The following is a 19,006-nucleotide window of genomic DNA, read 5'->3' as shown; positions in this document are numbered from 1 at the left end:
TGGTGAAGTAATAACTCCATCCAGCACTTCATTTGGGCAGTTATCCAACCCCTTCAGCTAAAACCTGGGCAAGGTCATATTATTCCAGTTTGCACTTTAGAGCCATCATTACTTTAGTTTCACCCCTTTCAGCTTACTAATTCAGCCTAATTTTACATGTTTAATGGGGACATTTATTTTGTTTTTAATCGGATGATTTGCTCAAATGATAGTAATATATCCATCCATCCATGTCCTTCCACTTATTTCAGGATAGCAGGGGGGCTGGAGCCTGTCCCAACTGTCACAGGCTGAGAGGCAGAACAGGCTGTGGACGAGCAAGTCAGCACAGGACCTCACGAAGAAACGCAGTCAGAGGATAACCGATTCACTTGCTGTAAAGATGCTGTTCGGTAACGCTGAAGATCTGACTGTGTTGTCACGCAACGTGACGAATGAAACGGAAACACGAGCTTTGAAAAACGATGATAAATTATAAATAAGTCATTCACTGGTTGAGAGAATTTCCTCGTGTCTTGAGAAGGAAAAACGAAAGCCTGAAAATCGAAGCTGACACAGATTGAGATCCATTGTTTTTTCTCTACTGCACAACAGCCCAAAGCTGCAGTGAGCAGTCGTTGTAGTGTCATCACTCTTTGTTAGAGGGTGCTACTGCTCCATTACATTCACTGTTATTGTTTCATTAAATGCCAAAACCCAGAGGCCAAACGGCATCTTTATATTCAGTAAAGCAATCATAAAAGGGTGTAAATCCATGAAATCCACGTCATTTACCTGTCACTTCATATTGCTCGGTGTAGACAGAGTTTACCTTCCACCTCTCCTCCTTCCCTCCCCCTGCTCCTCACTGGGCTATGCCTCCACTCTTCTACCTCCCTCCTTCCTCCCCATCTAGTTCTCCATCTCCCTGGGGAGCCTATCAGGCCATTTCACATCTGTTGAGTGGTGCAGGGCAGCGAGGACCTGTCAGGGACTCTCATTCGCTGATGGTTTATGGGAGTGAAGCCCTCCAGTGCTGCAGTACTCAAATGATGGAATGTGCCGGTGTCTCACACTGTGTGTGCAATCCCACATTTGTGGCATCCTTGTCCGCCATCCTCTGCGGATCAAAACCGACTGCATTTGCCAGCTTTGGGATAATTTACAGCGTGTTTGCAGCCGCTCCGTGCTCTATCAGATCTATGAAAACACACAAGCATGTGTGCATGGCCTATCTATCTACACACACACACACACTCATTATGATGAATCTGATTAATGAAGAGGCTGAAACAGTGCCAGTGGGTACTCTTCTTGATTTGACTGCCTTCTACAGCTGAGCTCCACACTGTGCCAGCTCTCATTCCTCTCAGCATCTTTGTTTTCCAAATACTCACATTTTCTCTGACACCACTGAAAATGAAAAATATTCACACTTTTACACACACTTTGGGCTTGATGTGCACTGCATGAAAATCAAGTGCAATAATACGCTGTGTGTGTGTGCGGGCAAAGAAATCAAGGTGCTTTTTCCTGGTGAGTAGAGACACTGATGCACAGGCACAAGAAATGAGCTCACTAACTGAAATGTTCACACTTCTGGCCAGGCAACGAACGGAAAATGAGCGATAGAACGATTCGGGGCAGATGAGCGAGCAGGTCGACAGCTGAATACATTTACATTTCGTGCAGACCCTTGCTGTGGAGATGTGGCTAATGAGATAACCCAACTGTGCGCTCATTCAATTGTCTGCAACTCTGCTTATGCCCCTGATGATATTTCCCACACCAAAACATTCATACCTCATGAAACTCTTAATTGCTGTTAAAATCTCTAATAATTGTTCAATCAGAGCAATGTTTTTGTGCATGGCTGCTGGCTATGACTCAACACCAGCCCTGCTGACTCTAATGAGTCTACTACTGTGCCATATGCAGTACACAGAGAGTGTGCTGCATTGTTAGAGAAGAACAGTTTTTCCCTCAATCCGAAGAAAAATTGGCAATTGCAATAACAATTCTGACCATCGGAGGGCGGTGTAAGCTGCTGGGAAAAAAAACACCCAAACCCCGATCCCAAAGAGTAAATTGAATTATTCCCTTTACGTCCATTTGAGTCCTCCAGCTTTAATAACTAACTGCTACCATGTGTTGTTTTTCACATTTTATCCTGAAATGTTTTAAATATTTTAATCTCAGTGCCTAGAATGTAATTGCTTGGAATTATGTGATGAAATGAGAAAAGCACAGCAATACAAGGCACATAATGAAATTAAAACCATAAGGGAATAAAATGAACAATCAAAAGGAAGTGAAGGTAGATGAGTAGACAGCCAGGGCCATAAAGTCTAATTTGGGAGTTTGAGTGGGAGCAGAGAGCCCCCAGGTGGCCATCCGTGGAAGCTCAAACAGGAAGGAGAGAGTTTGTGACTCATTACTGTTTTGATTGGAAAGGATGGGTCGTGCTCGGTTTCTGCGAAGAACTGTGTGGCTTCACAGATAAAAGATGTTACACTGGAAGGGACTTGTGTTTCAGCATATTAGGATGTCTTGAGTCACCTATTATTATCTCTTGTAATCTTTAAAAGTGGTTCTCCAGTTTCCTGAAGGTCTTACAGACTTTTTGTGGGGATGTTGGCTGCTTTGACACATTTTCAGTCCAGTCTTGTGCCTGAATCTTTTTCTGCTCTTTGTTTGTTAAGCCACTCAACGCTGATCTATGAATTATTCAAGCATAAAACAATGCACCTATTAGAGAGATGAATCAGTGTGATTCTATATATAACAGAAAACTTACCAAAGGACCAATTTTAGGTTTGGCAGCCTGTCACAAAACATATGCTTTCTTCTCACGGTTGAAACTATGAATAATGCTGCAGATTGCACAGTTTGACCCACAGAAAATAGTATTTGTCCCAACAAGATGATTCCCAAACAGCTAATAGTTGAAAACTTAGCATGTCAACTAATGTGACCTTAAAAACTTTTCAGGAAACTGGACAAACAGAAGACAAAGGAAAAGTAGCAGACATCAGATAAACAGTATCTGAAAGTCATGTCCTTGAAGAACAGTGAACAGTGAAAAGTCCAGCCTGACACAGGACCTTTAGCTGATCATTTATTTACTGTTCATTTATTTATACAGGGCCAGATCACAATATCAGTCTCCTCGAGGCGCTTTATATTGTAAGGTAGACCCTACAATAACACATACAGAGAAAAACCCAACAATGATACGACCCCTATGAGGAAGCACTTTGGCGACAGTGGGAAGGAAAAACTCCCTTTTAACAGGAAGAAACCTCCGGCAGAACCAGGCTCAGGGAGGGGCGACAATCCGCCGCGACCGGATGGGTGAGAGAAGGAAGACAGGGCAAAGACATGTTGTTGAAGAGAGCCAGAGATTAATAGTATGTATGATTCAGTGCAGAGAGGTGAGTAAAAGGCTCCATCATGGTTGCATCTGATTGGCAGCAGTTTCATTTTTCAGAATGACAATGATCCCAAACACACTGCCAGCGCAGTGAAAGCCCATCCATACACTATCAGTCATGGATGGGCCTCCCCAGAGACCGGACCTCAGCATTACTGAAGCAGTGTGGGAACATCCTGAGGCAGAAACATCCAAACAAGAGCTTTGAATGTTCTTTAGGAAGCTGGAGAACTATTCCTGAAGATCCTCACAGAGATGACAGACAGCTGCTCAGAGTTCACGCTGGGCTGTTCACACCGAAGTTCACTTTCAGGCTGTTATTGTGTTATACGCTATATTTCCATGTCGGCATGTTTCAATAAAAAGCTGCAGCTTTTCCCCATTTTCCTAGCAAAATATAAAGAAATGAGAGTGATGGGAGACTTTTACACAGAAGAATTTAGAATTAGATTTGTGGCCTCTCAGGGCAAATATACTGGGAACGTGATTAGCTCTTACAGGTTAGAGACAGGCACAGTGTCAGATCATTATTCATGTATAAGTTCATAAGATTTTTTTCTTTCTTTACAGAGTGATTTTTGGGCATTTTATGGATTTGATGAGAAGCCTCTGGATGTCTTGTTGTGTCATTATAACTTTACCAACTCTTTAGAAGAGGAAGAGGGGCAGTTCAGTTCCCTGCAGGGAGATAAACTCTGCAGTTACCCTCATTTAACCACATATTTAATTCACTTTACCGCGAGCACTCATCTCTGTGAACATAAAAATACGACCAATTCAGAAGAATCGAAGCTGTCGCGGGAGGCTATCGTTTTATCACACGCATCTTTCCACCTTTATTTAATTGATTTCATCTTGGAGTTTGACAGCTGTACAGTATGAGCGATAATCTCTGCGGTCGTTCCTGATATGCACATCTGCGAGTCGCTGAAAGGATATGGGCCTAATTACGGTCGCCAGTGTGTATGTCGGCGTAGGTGTAATTGGAAAATCAGCAGGGTGCGTAACGAAATGTGTAGGCCTAATTGGCAAGTCAGCGTGGTGTGCAGCTGCGCCCTGAGCAAACAGTGTAGGCAGGACATAACGAACATCGCGAACACAAACACCACTGAGATCTTGATGATTATTTATTTTTCGTCTCAGCAGTTCACCCCACAAATGCAAAGGCATGAATAAAAAGAATGTTTTACCACTGCAGGGGTACATACAGTGTGTGAGCTGTAAATAAAACCATTTATCCTTTCAGGGCATCGTGGTGCGTGATGCTGTGGGGACCGTTTGCCCTCTGCACACCACCACAACGGTGGTAATGGGAATGCACACAAATTTGGTCGAATTTATGCATCGGGCGGGGTTCAAATGCAATAATTCAGCCTCATAAAGCGAATTTGTGAGTATGGAGTGGAGAAAACACTCTCATAACGAAAATTCATCCGCCAAGAGTAACAAGCATGAGAATCAAACAAGCTGAGGAGCAAGAATGATGTTTTCGTGGCAATTTTGTTATGTTCACCCACTCAGCTGGCTGAACTCGGGACTCCATTTACCACTGCACTCACAAATATGTCCTTTCTTTCATCTCGCAACGTGAAGCCTTTCAGGTGTTTTAAGCGATGGCACCTATCAAACTTTCTTCAGCAGGCTAAGCTAATTAGTAGAGTGCTGAGTGCTCTCTGGGAAAACGTGTAATGCTGTAGTCAGGGGCTTTCAGGTGTTCAGGTGCTTTCTATCACACGAAGCTCCTCGTATGATTGGAGAAAGCAGTTTATGGCCTCAGTCATTAGTTTGAAGTCTTGTTACTGTAAGTACAACATGATGTTCATTATGGTCGCCCATAAGAGTAAAAAAAGACGATAAAGCAAGTTGTTGGCCGCCTTGTTACTGATGCAGTGCAGGCTTGTGAGCGTGCACCTAAGGCGGTAACAAGGAAAACATCCAGCCGGAGGCTTTCCACTGGGATCCCACTAATGAAAGGGTGAATGTGTCCAGTTTTTAGTGTTCAGGCATGAGCAGGCCTGGGTTATAAATGTGTAACAGTGACATGATAGCAGTGCTTCCTGTTTTCTTTTTTTTAAAAAAAGATACAGCCAGTCATTTTTTAAGGTTATTAAAACAGAAAAACTGTGCTCATAGATATACACTGAGTATTCGTTTGCAATTACATCTTTAAACATGGCCACCGTTTCACGTTTTATGCATGGACCTAGATACCAGCCACATGTGTAGTACACCTTATAAGTTACTTTTAATTTAATTTAATTTTTACTCTATCTGCACACTCAAAGAGCTTTACACAACTCCTACATTCACATTCACCCATTCGCACAAGCACTTTTTATCTAACACTCATTCACACTCTGATGGATGCATCTGAGAGCAACATGGGGTTAGTATCTTGCCCAAGGATATTTGGCATGCAGACTGGAGCAGACTGGGATCAAACCACCAACCATCCACCCAGCTTGACCTTAATGGTAGGCTCAAGTGTCCTGAAAATTGTACAAGAGTGCACATTGTTGGGATTTTCTCTCTATTATAGATTTTATTATTATTTTAATGATATTATATTAATTATACTTTATTCCAATCATCCATTCCGCTTATCCTTGTCAGGGCCAGAGCCTATCCCTGCTCAGGGCGAGGAACAGGGTACACCCTGGACATGTCGCTAGTCTGCCGCAGGGCTAACACATAGACAATCATTCACACTCATATTCACACCTATGGTCAATTTAGATTTTTCAATCAACCTGTCCGCACTAACTGCATTATATTATATTATATTATATTATATTATATTATATTATATTATATTATATTATATTATATTATATTATATTATATTAGGGGTTTTACCTTACAATATAAAGCGGCTTGAGCAACTGGTGTTGTGATTTGATGTTGTATAAATTGAACAATATTAAATAATTCTTATTATTACATGATATTATGAGAAAGTTTACCTAATGCTAACTAATGCTTTCACTAACAGCAGCTAATAGAGGCTAACAGCAGCGCTTACTGACAGAAAAGTTCTGATTATCCTCCACAGCTCCCCTCAGCATCGCCATCATTGGACAGCAGTGAGCTCCATCGACTCATTTCACAAACTTTATCTCTTCCAGAGTAAACAGACTATAGCAGCCACTGTAGCTTGATTATGGAGTTGAGGGAGAGAGAGAAAAGAAACAAATTTTAGATGGCTGCAGTCTACTGTGACGTTTTACACACTGTACCATTAATATCACACTTATCATCAATGTTTATACCACGACAGCCTGAGCGTGCACCCGTCACTATGCCTACTATTAAAACTGCATGCTGTGTTTTAACAAGCAAGTAAAATGGCTTTGATCACGGCTATATTTCATACCAGCATCTTCAGCCTGTTAGCAGATCTACCATTATGGTCCAGACTGGAATATCTGACTTTCTAAATCCCAGACTTCCACATCCTGGAAGGTGTCTGAATGACTTTGCTTAGTCGCTGAGCCGCGGGTGAAATCATAAAATTCACTTTGTCACTGTGGGGAGCAGTCTGAACATCTATTCCACGGATTGTCATTACCCTCCTGAGACCCAAGCTCTGACAAGAATACAATATAAACATTATCTCTGAACAGAAAGCAATAACTTTTGCACTGTCCACTTCCTGCTGTGACAAAACAAATTTCCCACGTGTGGGACTAATAAAGGTTATCTTATCTTATCTTAAAAATACATCCTCCTATGGGGGCAATGGGTTTATTTTACAGCATAACACAATAAATTTAACACGGCATAAAACACGTTAGTGACGAGAATGAGGTTTAAGGTGTAGCAAAGCATAAATGTAATATCCACATATGAGCGTGCCTCATTGTGACCTGCAATAATGACGTGACCCCGTAACTTACAACTTGCACCAACGTGTTTCATTCAGATTAGCTCAATTTTGGTCAAACAGCCTCAGCTCACAGCAACAGTCGTCTCGAGGGGATAATAAATAATAAAATACACACTACAAGGTTAGCGAGACAACCCCAGGTACTTGCAGTGGTGCAATGGTAGGAAGGAAGAACTCCCTTTTAATAGAAAGACACCTCTATGAGAACCAGGCTCCAGGAGGGGCAGCTGTCAGCTGTAGCACTACCCCTTCAAGCCTGCAGCATGTGGGCTACTCTGCACGTATTATTATTGGTAAGGGGTTAAAATGACACCTGATAATAAATCTGGTGTTGATTACTTGCAAATGTGGTAATCTTCCATCTGCCCATGGAAACCAATTTCTCATTAATCTGCAGGTGCAAACATCTGCACTGTTTTAGCTCGATGAAGCTGAACGTCTACATCATCTGTACTAGAACAGTGCGTGATGGTCAAATCTGACAGGGGGCAAGAAAAACAGATCTGCGGCGTTTAGCGGCTTTTTCCGTGTCAGTGCATCTCAAAAAATCATCAGACACTGCTTACAAGTATTTATACAGACAAGTCATCATAATAATGGAAATAATGATGTGAAAATGAAGCAATTTTCCCCCATAAATACAGCTGTGAACTGTCTGAGAGACACTTTTGTCAGTAGTTTGATCATTTTCTCATACACAGCAGACTACATAATAAAACAGCTTTTAACACAACAGAGGGCTTCGCATATCAAAGTGTCTGTAACAGTAGCACAGGCTCAGAGAATCCAATTTGACATACAATACTCAGAACATGCTGCAAAATTGCCCAATTATCCAGCGGTCTGGTATTATGTGACGACTACACAGGAGTGCCCAGGTTGAAAAAAAGGAAGAACAGGAGGCTGATATAACAACTCTTGATATATTCTTTGCGGAGAACAAATGATTGTTTTTATCATGTGTGAAAAAGCACAGTTTGTTTACGCTGAAGCGCATCTGTTCAAAATGAGCTTTTTGTATTGGCATCGTCGAAAAAGAATCGAGGCTTTTCATCTCTCCCTAATAACAAACCTTTCACTGGAAGTGTCAGACTTTTATAGCTTAATACGTTCAGATTATAATTCGGCATTTCCTCTGTTTTGTGAAAGAAAGCTCCAGAAGGGATGGTCAGAGTGTAGATGTCACAGTTTACTGGGGCAGTAAAGCAGACTGCTGTTAAATGACGTCTGTTGATCCTTTGTCCCATTTCCACTTCCTTTGTCCCTTCTTCAATGCAGCGTCCATTTGTGCCTCAATCTTGCTCCCTATTTGCTGTAAACTGTCCTCGTTTTTTCTTCGCTCCTGCACAGAAAGGTGTTTACTTGCTTTGTGTGATGGCGAGATTACCTCTGCCTTTATCCAGCTGAGCAGGTCGGTGAGGCAACCAGACATCTCCTTGGAAACGAGGTTCAAGGGTCGGTATATTGCAGACGAACTTGCCGAGATTTAAAGATCGTGACTGGGCTTTAAATGCGAATCCTGCGAGTTCGTGTTATGCCATTTTCTTTTCGAACAAATGCACGTAGCGTATTGTGTAAGTCTCTCTCGTGCTGCCCAAACGGCCCTGAAGTGGACACAAAACCTACAGACTTCCTGTGGTGTCTGGTACAGGACGCTTGAAGGGATCTGACACATTTCCTGTGCCTACTGGAGGTGTTTTTGTTTGTTTGTCTGCTTTAATTTAATCTAATGTGCTGATTTTATTGTTTTGTGTTTAACGTTTTTCGTTTGGCATGCCAGGCGTGCAGCACTTTGTTTCCAGCCAGCAGTTGTCTCAAAGTTCTTTATAAATAAATTGTTTGCTTGCTGTTTGTTTTGTTTTTTCGTTTTTGTCTCTGTGTGTTATCGAGGAATCAGGTCTTTGCAGTTGAACATTGTATTATAATCATAAGGTCATCATTTCTCAATGAGTGGTTTTCATGTTATGGCTATTATGGCTAATTCTCCAAGAAAGCCTGTCATGGTCCGGGTCACTGGCCCAGTGTTTGTGAGTTAGTGGACCTTTGTTTAATGGGTGGTTAATGGTTCAATAGTTTCTTATTCTCTTGGCATATTTAGTCTTTTTCTACTATACACTGTGTTGGAGTAATTCTTCCCTCTGTGTTCCCCGTTGTTATTGGTGTCTGGCTGTGAAGTCATAATTGAAGAGTCTGGGTGCGGAACTGGCCTTCCTGTTGTCCGGACCTTTTGTCAGCTGAAAAAATCTGGAGGATCACGAACCAATGAATCCTCTATCAGACAAGAGCAGGACGATATTCCTCTCCCAAAAGTCCAGCAGGTGCTCTCCTCAGGTCACGGATTTTTCCGATTGTTGTAGAAGAAAATAGGAAGCCACACATCTGTGGTAAACATGGCCAACCTTTCTGAGCTCTGCAGCTGCGATCAAATAAATAAATGAAATTTTATTTGTATAGCACCTTTCAAGATAAAAATCACAGAGTGCTTCACAGAAAAGTTAAAACAGAAAAACAGAAATCAACCATAAGCAAGTTTAAAAAGATACGTTTTTAGCTGTTTTTTAAATGAAACCACTGAGTCCATCGATCTCAGGCTCAAAGGAAGGGAGTTCCAGAGTCACTCTATCGCCTTTTGTTTTCAGCCTCGTATGTTGGACGACCAGCAAGCCCTGATCACATGACCTCAGGGACCTGCTGGGGATGTACGGATGTAAAAGATCTCTGATATAGGTTGGTGCTTGTCCATGCAGAGCCCTGAATGTCAAAGTCAAAATCTTGAAGTGGATTCTGCAATTTCATGGGGAGCCAGTGCAACTGGATCAGCAGGGGTGTGACGTGAGAGTATTTGGAAGACTTGGTCAGAAGCTTTGTGGCAGAGTTCTGAACAACTTGCAGACGATCCACAGAGGCTTTACATAAACACGTGAACAGTTCTGAGCATGGTACAGACTCAGGGACTCAGCTTAGCAATATTTTTTTAAATGGTAAAAACAGGACCAAACCAATGAATTAGCATGAGTGTCCAAAGTCAGAGCTGAGTCAAAATTTACACCAAGGTTCCTCACAGAAGGTTTGGCAAATGTAGCGAGAGGGCCTAAGTTTTCCATAACCATAGGTACCAATTTTTTGGGAGCACAAACAAGGACTTCAGTTTTCTCCTCATTTAACTGAAGAAAGTCATCAGCCATCCATCCCCTAATGCAGACCTTCCCAAAGTGTGGGGCCCGCACCCTAGGGGGGATGCAGAGCCATTGCAGGGGGGGCGCGGTATGAAAAGGGGAAAAAACAAAACAACGCTTGGACACTGCTAGCACGGGGCGCCCACACAAACGCAAAGCAGGAGATGAAGCATCGTTGAATATGTTTCCAAACCAACTTCATTCTAAGCCAAAGACTAGAAAATATGAAGCATGTCTTCCCTTTGGCTTCACCTGCACAAATGCCAAGGTAGGTCTCTCCTGCAGAATTGGTTTCCCTTTGTCGGGAGCAGCGCTGGGCTCTTCAAATCACGGACAAACAGTATCCCACATTCTTGATTTTTAGTTCACAAACACTTGTTGTAATGACTAACTACTCCTGACATTTTGGAGATGTCAGCTCTTTTTACAGGAAAGTTACAGTGGGATACAAATAATATCAGGCTCATCCTGCCAGGATTTGTTCCCTCGGTTCAAATCACGGACAAACAGTATGTTTATGTTTTTAAACCCATTTTGCACAGAGAGGCATTTTTTGAAAAATGTATTGATAGCAATGTTGAATATTATTACACAGGAAAAAAACAACTACATGTAAAATAATTACACCGTGATTATTGCCTTTATTATCTTTATTGCCTTTCTAAATAGAGGGACAGTAACTGCGTGTGTGTATGTAAGCATGTAAAACCTGAAGATAGAGACAAAATACTGTTAATCTCACTATCTGCCATTCTGCAACTCATCTCATGTAAACAATAACGTGGCGCACAGCGTGACGTGAAAAAAGGCACATGCCTTTGACGTTGCGTGAGGAACTCTGTATTCCTCGTCCACACGTAAACGCAAAAAAGGAATTTTAAAAATCTCCGTTTCCGGTGACTCGAAACGCCGTTTACGTGTGGACGAAAGGTCCAAACGCATAGAAACAGCTGCGTTTTCAAAAATACCCGTGTAGGTGCGGCCGTAGCGTTAAAGATTGCAGATTACTTGTATTTGCTTAATTGTTTACTAAATGTTTGAGGTGTGAAATAAACCGCAATGGAGCAAAATATGGGTGTGTGTGGTTGGAGGATGTGTTTGTGCGGGGAGGGGGAGGGGGGTGAACATTTTTCTTGTGACACAAAGGGGGGCCCAGCAAAAAAAGAGATAAGAAATAACTTTAAAAGTGCTCAATAAGTGCTGAAGAGGGAGTATATACAGCAAAAACAAAAAAGGCCCCAAAACAGAGCCCTGTGGCACATCATATTCAAGAGAAGTAGAAGAGGACCTGTATTTAGAGTTAGCCACAGAAAAAGATCGTTCACACAGAAAGGATTCCAACCAGTCCAAAGCAGACCCTGATATACCCAGCCAATGTCTCAAATCAAGCTAGAGGTCAGATGAAACTCAAAATGAGCTAATATTTTTCTTAAAATGGTCAATTTTCTCATTTTAAACATGTTTTCTATGTTCTACTGTGAATGAAATATGGATTTATGACATTTGCAGAGCATTGCATTTCATACAACACCCCACATTGTCAGAACTGGGTTTGTAAGTTGTACACCGTGAGCGTCAACATATTGTAGAGATCCCTTTATCTTCAGCGACCCACTATCCTGCACAAATGACAGCACAGTGATACATCACATGCATTAGTTTGCGCGTGCAAGTGCATGTGTTGAGGCTATGAATTTGTGTCAGTGTGTCAGGCCCGCCCGGTTCTAGTGATTAGCTGTAGTACTGATGTGCTGTAACACAATGAGGGCTGGATTTAATTGAAAAGTGATCCTCCTCCAAGCCATTATAGATCATTCATTGTGATACGTCTTTTCTTAGGCCTTGTCTTACTTCAGTCCACCGAATGCAACTAGACTGAAAGTGAGACCGACAGAAGTGATACAGAGCACGCTCTGACCCTGTCACCATTTGTTCAGTGGCAGGTAGAATCTAATCAAGTGTGAGTCCTTGATTTAGCTCAGGCTTTAATACCTAAGATGGAAGACATAGTGTCAGCTGAACAAAAACATCATCAAACAAAAAAGCAGAATATACAGCACTAAATGTTGATTTACATTTAAACAAACAATGAAAAAGGAAATCGCACGTCATGGACACACTTTGACTGGATGCAGTTCCTTCTGCGTGTGCAGAGTACAAATCACATAGTCTCTATTATCCTGTGTCATTATCATCGTATTCACTCCTATTCAGCCATTCTTCATGCCCTGTGCTCCACAACTAACAGGATGAAAAAGACTTGCGCTGTGTGTTCAGGTATAGAAAGCGTACTCTTCACTTAAATACATAACAGGCTGCTTTTGCTCCACATGATGCATGACCTCATGCTGTAATGGTATCAGAGGTAATGCAAAAGCAAATGTTTTCCTGGCTCATTAGTTGTGATCATATACTGATAATAAATGTGGAGAACCGACACCGTGAAACTGTCTCCATCCAAATTATCCCAATAGAATAATTACAAGTATATTAGCCGCAAATGTGGAGTCGGAAAGCTCAGTTAAATGAGTTGTTGACAGCCACTGAGTAATTTGATTAGCTCAAGGTGTAATTTTACAATTTTCCCCTGATTGCCTTTGTTCACGCGCATCGAGCGAGAGCCTCGAACAATCAAACCATCACGTAACTTTGGCAGCTTTTGTTCGATTCCACTAAAAAGACACTTTGTCCTTTCACCACACACATCACGCTGGATGTGAACAGTTGGTCTCGACAAAGGATTAGCAGCTCTGTGCGCGAGTGCTTGGCCATGGGAGTATATTTTTACCTTGGACTTTTTGTTCAGTTATACAAGATCCTCTTTTTCTCTAATAACCAACAACAAACGAAGCATTTCGTCATCACTTTTATCAGCGAATGATGAAAAGATGCTGCTCTTTATGCTCTTGTAAAAAAGAAATTACACCCTCTTTCAGTTCTGAGGCTTTCTGTATCAGCAGAGGTTGCAAAAGTACAGACATTCAACACTTAAATAGGAGAACAACTACTTGTGTTAAAAAGTGCTCTGGTAAAAGCTGAAGTACTGATTCAGCTCTTCACTCAAGTAAAAGTGGAAAAGTACAGGCTCTGAAATGTACTGAAGTGTGCTCTGAGAGTACGTCTCAGGATAGACGTGAAAAGCAGCTGCTGACACGCAGGAACACAAACTTCATTTCAGCCTAAATTCAAATTCTTATGAGATTCAGCTTTAACATCTGTTGTGTCGAGCACAAGCAAAGAAAAACAAAGAGAATTAAAAAGCCAAAGCTCTGTTTGCCGTTGCCTGCACTGTAGATGAGTGGCTTTGCCTCCACCCCCAAAACAGAAAAATGAGTTTAATTAGGAGTTATAGCAGGTGTGGAAACTAACGTCAAGTGTAGTGGTGCATCGTGACAAGAACATAGCGGCAGAGCAAAGCTGCATGTGAACAAACTGCAAGAGTTCTGGAACAATATCTTGACAGAGGATGATTTGTTTGCAGTATCTGGGCACCTTGCAGTCATTGTGTTTGACCATGAACTCCTCTGGATACCAAAGTTTTTTAGAGTCACATTTGAGATCTGTGTGACAGCTAAAGCTTGAACTCGAAAATCTCCAAAAGAACGACTGAAAAAGAAAAGAATCAAAGTCCTGCAAAGAGCCAAAGTTCAGACCTCAAACCTGACTGAGAGCTGTGCATGAAAATCTGCCCGCAAACTTCAATGAACTGAAGCCATAATGATGTGAGACACTGACAAAGTCACGCAGTCAGTGTTAGCTTAGTCTTTGTTAAATAAGTAATGACGTGGTGCAACATGTCAGTGTTGTGTATTTAAATCATTTTAAAACCAGATGATTATTTTATGTCCTGATGTAAAAGGATTGAAAGATTCATTTTACGTGACTGTATATGTATAAAGTAAGTGTTAAAAAGTTAATATAATTACAGGGATCGAACAAACAATGGCCACGCATCATACTGATGTCTTCAGAAGTTTATTTTTCTCTCTCTCTCTCTCTCTCTCTCGTATTTTCTTCAGACATCGTGAAAACTGAAGAAAACACAAAGTACTCAACGTAGATATCGTTGACCTCATCAAAGTCTCTCGTGTTAGTGTCCATAAACAGTCTTGAGCTAGCAGAACAGGAAAAATGCAATGTAATGGATATTACTGAAAATGTCCTGTTATTGCCAGTAGGGATGGGTACCGGTATCGCACCGGTTCTGACATAAACGGTAGTAACCAGACCGAAAAGCAGCGCACATTTTGGTGCTTTATTTCGGTGCTTTTTTTTCCTGAGCTGTGATACACTTTAGATTCTAGCCAATCGTTTTACGTTTCCAAGGATAGTAGGCGGGTCCAGGTATGTACGTTCTTTTAGAGCAGAACTACAGATTAAAAACGCTCAAGGCGAAGCGGTCAAAAGTCTGGCTGTACTTCACAGCAAAACTCAGCAGCCTGCAACAAGTGCTTTAAACTGATACTGTGATACTGTCAAAGGAAGTAACACCTCAAATCTGATGAAACACCTGGCGATGCATAGCGTTTTTTTTAAAGCCGAGAAATGCGCCGTATTTGATAGCTTACTGCGAGACCTCACACCGAGCACATCTACTGCGGGTGTGGTGCCTGTTATCGGACCCGGAGTTAGCAACATCCCCCAAGAACCCGAAGAGGAGAGTCCTGGCCCCTAGCCCTGCCAGTGTAGCAGAAATGATGACGGATGATGACGGCAGCAGCAGCCGTTCTTCTCTGCGTGAGTAGCTTAATGTTGTTCGTGTGTAATTTATGTTGAGTAGGCTCACCACGTTATTACATTAATGCATGTAAGATGAACTAGCAAACACTGTCGTAGTTACATGCGGCTGTCTTCTTGTTTGATGGCAGATACTCCCTTCATCCTGGCCAAAAAGGCTAAAATGACCAAAGAAAAAGTGGAAAACAGTTAAACATGAGAGGTTTTTGGACAAAGTTTGTGTTTTTTCCATTGATTAAGCACTGCTTCCAGCCAAGAGTGATATCATATATGCCCCATAGCTGCAGAAAAGGCTAACATTGTTATCTTTTTACAAAAAAACAGCTGAACATGAGAGGTTTTTGGACCAATTTTGTGTTCTCCATTCTTTAAGTACCGGTTTAAGCACCGGCACCGTTTAAGTACCGGTTTGGCACCGGTATCGGATAAAACCCATCCCTAATTGCCAGTGTAAAACATGTAAACAAACATTACATACACAATATACCTGAAAACGATTACCGTGTGCGCCTCTTGGACCACATGCAGAATAACATCAATGTTTTGGCTGTAGCCGCATCCGTAGCTCTATATCCACGCTAGCCATGGTTGTGCTCTCAGCTAAACTCTGGTCATGTGACCATTACAAACTCTACCTCAAACAAACTTTGCATCAATTTTTAACCCTTTCCTACAAATAAATGAACTAAACTAAACATGAATCTATCACAGAAACAAACACCTTTACTTAACTGTCTCAGGGACAGTTACAGTTATTAACTTACAATATTTTAGATCAGAAGCTTAAAAAAACATTTGTAATGGGCTATAATCCGTTTTGTGAGCTTTTCATGTTGTACAACTGATCACGAGTTGCAATCACAAAATGTGGGAAACAGACGATGTCTGTGAAACAACGCAGAAAACAGCAACGTCTTTGTTGTCTTGTTCGTGTCCTCTTTTCTGAGTCCGACGTGCCTCATTCATTACAAATTAGATTTTTTTCCACAAACACACATCCCACGTTTTTTAGGAGCACGTAAACCTTACATGTTTGTTTTTTGTTTTACTTTTTGTTGTTGTTGTTGTTGTTTTTAGAAAGTGTTGAATTATTAAATTAAGATATCCCTGATCTGGGTCAGTTTAACCATCCTGGGACAAGATTCGATCAATTATTTAAACTTCGGGCACGATTTGCATCAGGTCGCACTAATTAGGGATTGTTTACCGATACTTTGTTATATAATGAGAAATCCTAGCCATTAGAGAAGTAAGTAAAGCCTACATAGCATCATGGTGGAGCTAAAGAGAGGCTGCTGCTGCTTGTAGCTCGGCACATGTAATTCAGTTACAGCAGGCATAAGTTTGTTCAGTCTGAAGGCAGTGAGCGTAGTTTTAGAATCTCTGATTAACTTTGTGTATTCAACATATAACCTTATAGACAGACGATAAAATATTGCACCTTATTCCCATCACCCCTTCTAACAGCGGTGTCTGAAGACCTTTTTTGACTGTTATGAGAAGAACAATAAAGTGTTCTGATCCCAGATAATGTCTCTCTGAATTCTCCTGAGGCAGGAAACCACACATCCATGGCTAAACTCCTCCAGCAGTCCGCTTTAAATGACTGACAAGCAACTACAGCACACTGGTCAATATTTGTGTGTATCCCAGCGTATTTACATTATGACAGATGAATGGTTTCATTGCTATATTCTAATGTATTAAAAGAAGCATTACATTCCTGATGACAGTACATACCAGCAAACTGAATGCTGTGAATCATCTTTAGAACAAACTGCACACAGCTTTCACTGCTCCTGCGTTCAGTCCTTTGTTTCGTTACAGTGCGATGCCCTTGTGTAAATACGAAGCTGTACAGCATGTACAGGGTGCACAGGGTGTGGGGTGCAGGCTGAGAGACGGAGCGTTTCTTTCTAGGTCATCCTCTTTCTTCTCTGTCGCTCTCTCACGCTTTCATTTTCACTTTCTTCTTTTTTTGCCTTTCCCCTACATTTTATTTTAGAGTCTTATCACTCACCATTTTATTCATTTATACATAACACATCTATCAATATAAAAAAAGCCTTCTTTTTGGTTTGCATTAAAAGACCCGTCAATCCACAAGTAAACAGTAACCGACCTTTTCGAACACGGTGACTTTCAGTCACCTTTCATGTGGATTACTGATTAACCATTTCCCGATCTGACAAGGCTGATTTAAACAACAGACCAGATCACAGCCCATATATACATTTATATGTCATATACATAAACATGTCAGCTGTCAATGCAACCTTTTTGGTGATTGTGTTGCTCTACATGTTGTATGTGTGCGTGCATGCTATTAATCAATAACAAGCACATTGTGTGGTTTAGGTTAAAGTGCTACTTCATTGTATTCAAGGAAAATACACTTTTTTTTCCTTTTTTTTTTACTGAACTTCAACCTTTTCTCTGTGGATTTCTAGTTGTAAGTATGCACGGTGTATTTTGGGGTCCTTAGAAACCCAAAGTACCGAAGATGTTCCTGACAATAGGTGCATTTATTTTAAGGTTAGACACACTATAGGTTGTGTTCCTCAGTTTTCTTGATACTTTCAGTTTATACTTTCTTCTGTTTCTCGTCTAATTTCTACTCTTCTGTCCTTTATAATCTCAGTGAGGGCTGAAAGCACCGTGCTGCATGATTGGCTGCTTTTTGCTTTTCCAGGCACACCGAAAAAATTTTTCCAGTTACTGAAAACATCAGCTGTCAAATCAACCTGTGCTGAACGTGGAAAAGAGTCAAAGTCAGAACGGTTTCCCGAAGTTGGCACAAAATCTGGCTCACTGAGAATATTAATGTCTGCGATCCCAACACACGTGAATGGAATTATAATGCTTTCATTATAGTCATTTTGCTCTATGAGCTCTCATTTACATCTGCTGTAGAGCAGCTGCGCCAAAGAGCTGGCTGGATGTCTGTTATGCAAGGAGCCTTCACACATCTTATCACCAGGGGTCGTCGTTTCACTGCAGTGGGCTGTTATTCAAAACATTCCTCACCACATGACTCTAATAAAAACCAAAGAGGGGAAAGGGAGGACGCATACACATAAACAAAGACATTTCTCTCCTGCTGAGACGAAAACACAGTTTTAAACTGGTCGGCTTGACCAAACAAAATAATCTAATATTACTACGGAGCCTGCAGAGGAAATATGTTTGTGTAATCTAAAGACGGACAGCGATGAATGCACACACACACAAATCAAGTAAATACTGGGAAAAACAGGTCGTTGTGGTTTGCACACCAGATTTTGATTAGCTGGACCAAAGAAGTGCATTTTTGAAATTGGAAAGTTTTTTTTTCCAAGCACAGCAACACAAAGATTTCTAATAAAGACAGATGAAAGGAATGAGGAAAATTGCTTGACTGCAGTTGAACTGAGAGCAGCTCTAAGTGCTCCGCAGCACAGATAGGTGAAATGAGGGGCTGATTGGCTGGAAGTGATGGAGTTAGAAGAAGTAGGCCAAAAAGCTGGAGCAGGAAAGAGCAGAAAAAATCAGGATCAATATTTTGTCGCACAGCATAATTATTAAGGCGGTGTGTGATTTTGACAGGGTGGCGTTATCTGAAATTGAATATGGCAGGTTGTGCAAATTAGCTTCCGCTTGTGCCAAAATTATGTCCGCATGCATGCTGTGTCTTGACTGAACATGTGACAAAACATTTATCTGCATCTTTCTGGCTGATTTGTACTCCAGTGTGATAAAACTCCTCTGACAGTCTGACTGTGTGTGTCCTGTTGCACTTCCTCTTGGCGATCGCCT

This window comes from Copadichromis virginalis, linkage group LG23, assembly GCF_057382275.1.
Source record: "Copadichromis virginalis isolate Kocher_CV1m ecotype Utaka linkage group LG23, C_Virginalis_male_GT1.1, whole genome shotgun sequence".
Lineage (NCBI taxonomy): Eukaryota > Metazoa > Chordata > Actinopteri > Cichliformes > Cichlidae > Copadichromis > Copadichromis virginalis.
Note: the sequence above shows the minus strand (reverse complement) of the source record.